Source organism: Entelurus aequoreus, linkage group LG21 (assembly GCF_033978785.1).
Source record: "Entelurus aequoreus isolate RoL-2023_Sb linkage group LG21, RoL_Eaeq_v1.1, whole genome shotgun sequence".
Lineage (NCBI taxonomy): Eukaryota > Metazoa > Chordata > Actinopteri > Syngnathiformes > Syngnathidae > Entelurus > Entelurus aequoreus.
The window spans coordinates 22,684,665-22,694,339 of NC_084751.1; the positions used below are offsets into that span (position 1 = coordinate 22,684,665).

General features: G+C 38.3%; 1 long non-coding RNA gene across 1 annotated transcript; it reads left to right on the forward strand.

The window, feature by feature from the left end:
* The first annotated feature begins 6,746 nt into the window (after positions 1-6,746).
* LOC133638298 (uncharacterized) lies at positions 6,747-8,900 on the forward strand. Its single transcript, XR_009823606.1, has 3 exons — positions 6,747-6,835; positions 8,583-8,655; positions 8,809-8,900. It is a non-coding gene; the product is annotated as an uncharacterized LOC133638298 (long non-coding RNA).
* Positions 8,901-9,675: the final 775 nt, after the last annotated feature.

Below are 9,675 nucleotides of genomic sequence, written 5' to 3' on the forward strand. Positions count from 1 at the left end.
CCCGTGACCCTGAAAGGGACAAGCAGTAGAAAATGGATGGATGAAAACAGCTCATTATTTCACATTGTGATCAAAAATGCTAACAAAACTTTGAATACTGAACAGCAGGGATGTCAAACTGGAAGGCTCACACAGAATAAAAGTAACATTATCAGTCAGACTTGGCAGATATTAAAGGCCTACTGAAATGAAATTGTTTTATTCAAACGGGGATAGCAGATCCATTCCATGTGTCATACTTGATAATTTCGCGATATTGCCATATTTTTGCTGAAAGGATTTAGTAGAGAACATCGACGATAAAGTTCGCAACTTTTGGTCGCTGATAAAAAAAGCCTTGCCTGTACCGGAAGTAGCATGACGTCACAGGCTGAAGGACTCCTCACATTTCCCCATTGTTTACAATGCAGCAAGAGCGATTCGGACCGGGAAAGTGACGATTACCCCATTAATTTGAGCCAGGATGAAAGATTCGTGGATGAGGAAATTGAGAGTGAAGGATTAGAGTGCAGTGCAGGACGTATCTTTTTTCGCTCTGACCGTAACTTAGGTACAAGCTGGCTCATTGGATTCAACACTTTCTCCTTTTTCCATTGTGGATCACGGATTTGTATTTTAAACCACCTCGGATACTATATCCTTTTGAAAATGAGAGTCTAGAACGCGAAATGGACATTCACAGTGACTTTTATCTCCATGACAATACATCGGTGAAGAACTTTAGCTACGGAGCTAACGTGATAGCATCGTGCTTGAATGCAGATAGAAACAGAAGAAATAAACCCCTGACTGGAAGGATAGACAGAAAATCAACAATACTATTAAACCATGGACCTGTAAATACACGGTTAATGCTTTCCAGCTTGGCGAAGCTTAACAATGCTGTTGCTAACGACGCCATTGAAGCTAACTTAGCAACGGGACCTCACAGAGCTATGATAAAAACATTAGCGCTCCACCTACGCCAGCCAGCCCTCAATTGCTCATCAACACCCGTGCTCACCTGCGTTCCAGCGATCGACGGAAGGACGTAGGACTTCACCCGTCGGCTAGCGCGTCTACTATCCAAGTCAAAGTCCTCCTGGTTGTGTTGCTACAGCCAGCCGCTAATACACCGATCCCACCTACAACTTTCTTCTTTGCAGTCTTCATTGTTCATTAAACAAATTGCAAAAGATTCACCAACACAGATGTCCAGAATATTGTGGAATTTTGAGATGAAAACAGAGCTTTTATGTATTGGATTTAATGGTGTCCGAATACTTCCGTTTAACTACTGACGTCACGCGCATATGTCATCATACATAGACGTTTAGCGGGAAATTTAAAATTGCACTTTATAAGTTAACCCGGCCGTATTGGCATGTGTTGCGATGTTAAAATTTCATCATTGATATATAAACTATCAGACTGTGTGGTCGGTAGTAGTGGGTTTCAGTAGGCCTTTAAGACCTGTGTGATTTGCACTAATTAGACTGTTGTTTACTTTAACGTTTTCGTTTTTCTGTTTTCTACATTTTTTTAACCCAACTGCATGTTTTTCTACCTAAACTTTGTTTGACAGAAAATTCTGTAGTCAAGGACAAACGTGAACGGGTTGTCTGCCAGTGCATGGCTTGGGACCTTCCACTTTAAACAACATGAAGTGTCTCCGTGACAGCTACTCCTGCATTCGGTAAAATTGTAATTTTCTTTGTTAATATCTTGATTTTTTTTTAAGATAAGTTGGTGACATTGGTGTTTTTGTTTATAAACAAAAGAAAGCTAGAGTAATATTCAACCTTCTATTGTTGTTCTAAACAGGGCGATCAACAAAACAACTCATCGCAGGGCCAACAACGATTAGCTGTATGAAAATATGATTTGGCCATAGTGTACATACAGTATGCAGCTTATTCCACAGACAAGTAGGCAGTTGTTTTGGATAAGGGCATACTTGCCAACCATGAAACCTCCAAATTCGGTAGATTTGGGGTGGGGGGTTGAGGTGGGCGGGGCCGGGGGCGGCTTTAAGGGGGGAGGAGTATATTTATAGCTAGAATTCACTGAAATTTAAGTATTTCTTATATATACTGTATATATACTGTATATATAAATACAATAAATATTTGACTTTCAGTGAATTCTAGCTATATATATATATATATATATATATATATATATATATATATATATATATATATATATATATATATATATATATATATATATATATATATATATATATATATATATATATATATATATATATATATACTACCGTTCAAAAGTTTGGGGTCACATTGAAATGTCCTTATTTTTGAAGGAAAAGCACTGTACTTTTCAATGAAGATAACTTTAAATTAGTCTTAACTTTAAAGAAATACACTCTATACATTGCTAATGTGGTAAATGACTATTCTAGCTGCAAATGTCTGTTTTTTGGTGCAATATCTACATAGGTGTATAGAGACCCATTTCCAGAAACTATCACTCCAGTGTTCTAATGGTACAATGTGTTTGCTCATTGGCTCAGAAGGCTAATTGATGATTAGAAAACCCTTGTGCAATCATGTTCACACATCTGAAAACAGTTTAGCTCATTACAGAAATTACAAAACTGACCTTCCTTTGCGCAGATTGAGTTTCTGGAGCGTCACATTTGTGGGGTCAATCAAACGCTCAAAATGGCCAGAAAAAGAGAACTTTCATCTGAAACTCGACAGTCTATTCTTGTTCTTAGAAATGAAGGCTATTCCACAAAATTGTTTGGGTGACCCCAAACTTTTGAACGGTAGTGTATACACACATAACACTCCTCTCTACTCATTGTTGTATTTGAAAGTGCAATGCTTTGCAGCCAGTAGCACATCCTTTGAAGGAGCGTAGGTATGGGCAGTGTAATATTCTGGGTTGGAGTCAATAACCAGGCGAGGTGAAAAAGTTACGTCTCTTTACTTCCTACTTCAGAACCCACACTTGCTGTCAGGGTGCACAATACAACGTAAACCGTTGGCCAACCAAAAAGTAACCACAGAACACTATACGGTATAGCGTTTTGTGGTTACTTTTTGGTTGGCCAAGCGGACGTGACGACAGGCTGTCCTCACTCAGGTCTGCACGGACCTGGAGGGGGCGTACCTAAAGTCCGGCTGGAAATCGGGAGACTGGTTGTCCCGGGACATTTTCGGGAGAGGCACTGAAATTCGGGAGTCTCCCGGAAAATCCGGGAGGGTTGGCAAGTATGGATAAGGGTGAAGTGTGTTAATGACTGATAATAGACAGCAGTTGAGTTATGACATTTATCTAAAAAACAAACATTTACTTACCCATGGGTTGTTCAAAAATCCAAACGACCGACCTCTCAGCATTCATCTCCTGTGTGGTCAACAGTGTTGGGTTGATTACTGAAAACCAGTAACTAGTTACAGTTACTAGTTACTTCATTTCAAAAGTAACTCAGTTACTAACTCAGTTACTTACACCAAAAAGTAATGCGTTACTGTGAAAAGTAACTATTTAGTAACTTCTTTTTTTCTTCTTTTATTTTAAAGCTCCCATTAATGCCCTTTCAGTACTGTTATTGCACTGGAGAATAATACAATCTGTTGATCAACTTGACATGCATTTGCATCACTGAACTCTGCTAAGCAATGTGCTCTACATACAACACACAAAAGACAAATATATGTTACAAAGGGCCAATTTGTTTCTGGCCAGAACAAATTGACAAAACTATTTTAAATAGCCGCAACATAACATACATAAGTAACAAACAGCATAATAACAGCATAGCTGTAAAGCAAGAAAGGCACACACTACATACACAAAGCCTAACCATGCATTTTTTCCTCAAGGAGTTCTGACCCAAAATCATGTCTGAAGCCCATAACACTCTACACATTTCCCCAGTTTTAGTTTAGAGATAAAGAAAGATTGCCCTGGCCCACTAGCATCCCTCTTTATGTTTGTGAACTTTATAGTCTATACATTTAGAGTGATGTGATAATCAAACACTCTAGAAGTCTAGAATGAAAGAGTATATAAGAGAATTGACAGCAACGTTCCCTCTAAGGTGTGCGCCTGTGCAATTGCGCACTGCTCAAGCGTCGTCTGCGCACGGCAAATCTATGCCACGCATAAAATCAAATAAAAAAATAAGCGCATAACAATTTTTGACACACGGACACGACAGAGAAAACACTTTTCGTCATCCTTGTTCAAATATTGTAACGTCTGTCGAGACGCTTTGAGGACATGCATTCCATCCATCACTTTACTGAGCAAAACTCTTTATTGTCGGCCATAAACACATCACCAAAACATTAGTAAAAAAAATGATATCTAGCAAAACTGGTCATTTTCTGCAGTACAAACCAGACCAAAAGCAACTTTGTTATATCAACAGCAGCCGCTCGCTCTTTCTCACTTGCGCCAACACATGCACATATGGCACTTAGCCAGTGATGCGTTTACAGCCACACAAAAAGTCGGACAACTCCAACACCACACATAAAGTGTCATTCCAGGTCGTTACACTATGATTTACCAATCAAATGTGTGCTTATTCTAGTGTCATTTATTAGGAATCTTAATTTATTAATATTAATCATTAAATGCTGTTAGTATATTAAATAAATACTAATAAAAATATATTTTTTACAAACAGGTAGTTGGAGGAATGTACACATGATCCCCTGCTTACATCTCATTGTGCAACATGTGAATGTTTTAATGGGAACTAAATGCAATGTCTGAAAGGGGTACAAATTATTTCCAAAGCAGGACCTCCACCCAGACAAACAATACAAGTACACAGTTCATAAAAAAACTATATTTGTTGTTATTGTCATTGTAAGTGGGCCTAAACACTTATATTAGAAAATAACCTCATGGAAATGACTGCTGTCATTTGATTATAATAATAAGAGAATGTTGTCTGTCTATCTGTGTTGGCCCTGCGATGGGTGGGAACTTGTCCAGGGTGTACCCCGTCTTCCGCCTGAATGCAACTGAGATAGGCTCCAGCGACCCCGAAAGGGACAAGCGGTAAAAAATGGATGGATGGATGGAGATTGAACTTGTTATTTAGTCAGGTTTGGGACAGGTGTGCTGCTAGTGTAGCCACAGTGTGCATGTCTGATGTTGCTCACATGGGCTCATTGAATGCTCAGGGAGTTTTTGCGTTTGCTCACACATAAACAATTACAGGGAACATTGATTGACAGAGTGTGTACCTTCAGTGCTGAATGATGAGCAGAGGCAGAGTTAATCCTTAAGTGGTGGTGGTGGAGGGAAAGTAGCATTGGAGTCTCTGTCTCTCTTTACTAGCTACGTCGAAGCATGTTGCTTATGTAGCTTGTTTCAGCAGATTTGAATTGCTGATTTGGGCAGTAGAGGGATCTTTGATCCAAAGCACAATTTACATTTAACTAAAATGTTATTTTCTTTGTGCTCGACAAAAGAAAAGTAGTGAAAATATCTCCATGAACAACTTGACTGCAGCTCCGCCATGATCAGACACGCCCCCCTCCTCTCTCTCTCTGTCTCTCTCTCTTTACTCCCCACACTCACACTCACACACACAAAGAGCGCACGTCTCTCTTCCTTGGCTTGAGACACAAGAAGAGTCAGAACCATGACACTGAAGCGCTCCGATTAAAACACACTTTATACTACATAAAAAGTAAGGTAAAATAACGCAGTAACGCATCATGTAGTAACGGTAACTAGGTTACTGAATATAAAAAATAACGCGTTAGATTACTAGTTGCTTTCCCACACAGCAGAAGACTCCTATACGGATCCGCCTTCAAGTCGCCCAACCCGCGTTACTGTCACATTCGTTTTGGCTCCGCCTAGAGGATACAGTTCCGCCTCTGAAAATTGTACGGTCAGACAGCTGATCCTGAGCGGACCCGTGTCTGATTCGCATACGCGGACGCGACAAACTAAACCGGTGCGCGCCGCCTAGAGTTATAGGCTCCGCCTACGCGCGCTGAGCCGACCAATGTCTGCACCCGCAGACGTGGACGCGCCTACTAGCGTGTACGCGCATGAGCCAAGATCATCATTTCTGGACTTTCTTTGCTGGAACACGAACGTAAGTATAGATTTATTGATTTATTGCTACATTCGCAGTAAAGATCGGCCTTTGTGTTTCCATCATCATTTATGTATGATTGTAATGACGTTGTTTGATATTAGGACTAGCAGTAAAACGTTGTATTCTGTAAAAAAAGGCTATTTTATTTCCAGCGCCGCCTCCCAGAATGTTTTGCATGGGGGCATGCGTCTGACGTCACGTATCCAGAAAATTCGAAATGGCTGCACGCGGTAGGTGAGGCCCGAGCGAAGAAAAGTGGAAAAGAATGTTATTCGTCAAAAAACCCACACAACGACGGTCATTTTTTCGCCGTGCTATTGTAAAATGGTCTTTTATCTGTGTTTTGTGTTCCAGGGGACCCCGACTCCAGAATTTGAAAGTTTCCCGTGTGAAGCCGGTGAGTAACGTACAGTAAATGAACGTTTCAAAAGTTCAATACAGTAACCTTTGGCTATCTTTTGTTAGACGCTGTGAATGTGTGTAGGTTACATGCTACGATATTCCACATATTTCCAATTGGTTGAAACGAAAGCGTATTACTTTATTGTCAGTGTTGTTTAGGCCCAGGTCGCTAACGTTACTTCGTTAGTCAACAACGTAACATTAACGGAGTGGAAACAGCCGTTCTTTGCTATTAATATGAGTGTGTATTATTTCTTTCTTTGTTCTTTAGTGGAGCTCGAGATCCTGTTTACTGTGGACTAACTGTGTGTGACGCCCTGTTGTTTTTGTTTCCATTAAAAAAAAAAGGTATGTCTATTATGTGTTTTTTGGCATAGTTAATTGTAGAAAAAAATATAAAATGAGGTGATGTGAGTGGGAAAAATTGCTGCACATATCAAGGATCCTTTTTCTTGATCTATATTTTCGTTATTTGCTGATGTATATATTTTATATACTGTTTTTTATTTAATTTATTTGTTAGAGACTATTTTATGCTTTATTTACCTTTTTTATTATTATTATTTGATTTACTATTATTATTATTATTTCCACATGTAAGCATAAATAATTGATCATATTAGTACATTGTTTGATTGCTTTGCTTAATCCATTCCATAATTTAATTCCACATACTGATATACTGAAGGTCTTAAGTGTTGTACGTGCGTACAAATGTTTTAAATTACATTTCTCTCTAAGATTATTTTTCTCCTCTTTTTTTGAGAAGAATTGTTGTATATTCTTGGGTAGCAGGTTATAGTTTGCTTTGTTTATAATTTTAGCTGTTTGCAAATTCACTATGTTGTGGAATTTCAGTATCTTTTATTCAATAAATAAAGGATTTGTGTGTTGTCTATATCCAACATTATATATTATTCTAACTGATCTTTTTTGTAACACCGTTAATGAATGAAGTGTACTTTTGTAATTATTTCCCCATATTTCTACACAGTAACTCAGATATGGTAACACTAGTGAGCAGTAGAGAATATGAAGTGATTTTTTTGTCTAGAACATGTTTTGCTTTATTCATTATTGACGTGTTTCTTGCTACTTTATGTTGTATATTTTTTACTTGAGATTTCCAGTTCAATTTATCATCAATCATTATACCTAGAAATTTGGTTTCATTTACTCTTTCAATTTCTATTCCGTCTATTTGTATTTGTGTTTGACTTTCTCTTCTACTGTTACCAAATAGCATTATTTTAGTTTTACTGAGATTCAAAGATAGTCTGTTTTTGTCAAACCATCTTTTTAATTTGTTAATTTCTTCTGTTAGTATTTGTATTATCTTCTGTGTGTTTTCTCCTGAACAAAACGCTGTTGTATCATCCGCAAATAATACTAACTTTAAATCTTTTGTAACTTTACAAATGTCATTTATCTAGACATTGAATAATGTAGGTCCTATATTGATCCCTGAGGTACACCACAGGATATATTTAGCGTTGTAGACGTGTGTTCGCCTAGCTTCACGTATTGTTTCCTGTTTGTTAGATAACTTCTTATCCAGTTTAAGACTAACCCTCTGATGCCATATCGTTCTAGTTTTTTGAATAAAATATTGTGATTAATTGTGTCAAATGCTTTAGTTGGATCCATAAAAACTGCTGCCGCACATTTTTTACTATCTATTGCATTAGTAATTTCTTCTGTAATTTCAATTAAAGCCATTGAAGTTGAAACATTAGCTCTGTATCCATATTGGTTCCCTTCGAGTATTCTATTTTTATATATGAAACTCTCTAATCTGTTATTGAACAGTTTTTCAATGATTTTAGAAAATTGTGGAAGTAAAGAAACAGGTCTATAATTTGTAAATTGATGTTTGTCTCCAGTCTTATAAATTGGTGCAACTTTAGCTATTTTCATTTTGTTTGGAAATGTACCTGTTTGAAATGATAGGTTACTAATATACATCAATGGTCCTGAGATCTCTTCAGTAACCTTTTTTATCGTTTCCATATCAATTCCGTTACAATCAGTTGAAGTCTTAGATTTAAAAATGTTTCACGATTGTAACTATTTCCTCCTGTGTCACATTACTGAGGAACATGGAGTTGGGATTTGCAATCTGAGGCAGAGAATGAGGAGCTGCCAGAAAAAAGGAACAGGAAGCCAGTGTAAGTGTGATCCGTTTTGTTTTTGTCATGTTTCTACAGTAATAGGAAGGTTATTTCCGGTAGCATTCAAAAATAGACCAGAGATGCTTGTACTATATGTATATTTGGCAATTTTGGTATTGCAATAATCCTAATGATATGGTTACCCAACAGCCATCGTCTCGGGGACTCGGATGATAGCGAAGAAGACCCGGGAAATAGTGACCTTGCATCTCTGGGGTTGGCAAGCCAATTGCACAGGCAGAGTAAGGAATAATCTCTTAACATCGAAAAAAACGAAACCACCACATTAATATTAAAGATATGGTTAACATTCTTAGTGCTAAAGATATTCCCCTCTCCTTGTATCCCTTCTCCCAGCTCCACCGTCTCGCCGAGTGCCAGCAAGAGTCATGAGTACTTGTCAACTCGACTCCTCAACTGGACAGACAGATCACAACCATTTAATACCAATGTATCTCCCTTAGCACCTCACCATGGGGAAGGACGCATTCATATGCCTTCACCAGCACCTGCATTAAACATGCAGAGAGTTACACAAGGTAGGGACTGATCTCTGAAATATTATTGTATAGATAGGCCCCTTGGGTATTATCAGTTATGGTTAACTGATGACTCTCTCACAATGCCCACCTCACTAGGAACGGCAGTCCCTCCTCGACTCCCTCCACCCCCCTGACCAGCAGCCCTCAACATGTGGCAGACAGAGGAGCCTGGATCCAGCCTGGCCTACAGGCCAACATGGCGAGGGGGAAGAATGGCCGACAACATTTCCTGCTCTGGTGAGCAATAACTGACAAATACCGGATGGTCATTCTGTGCCACAAATTTTGGAAAAAATTCAAATTCACAAGCAATCACATATTTTCTTCAAACTTTGTCAATAACTTTTGTCATTAACTAAGGTCAATAGCTAATGTCAGGATTATGAGTAATGAGGATAAACACTGAAACATGTAAACTTCTTAAGCCTTGAATAGGTCAATATTTCATAATGACATTGATTTTGATTCATTATTA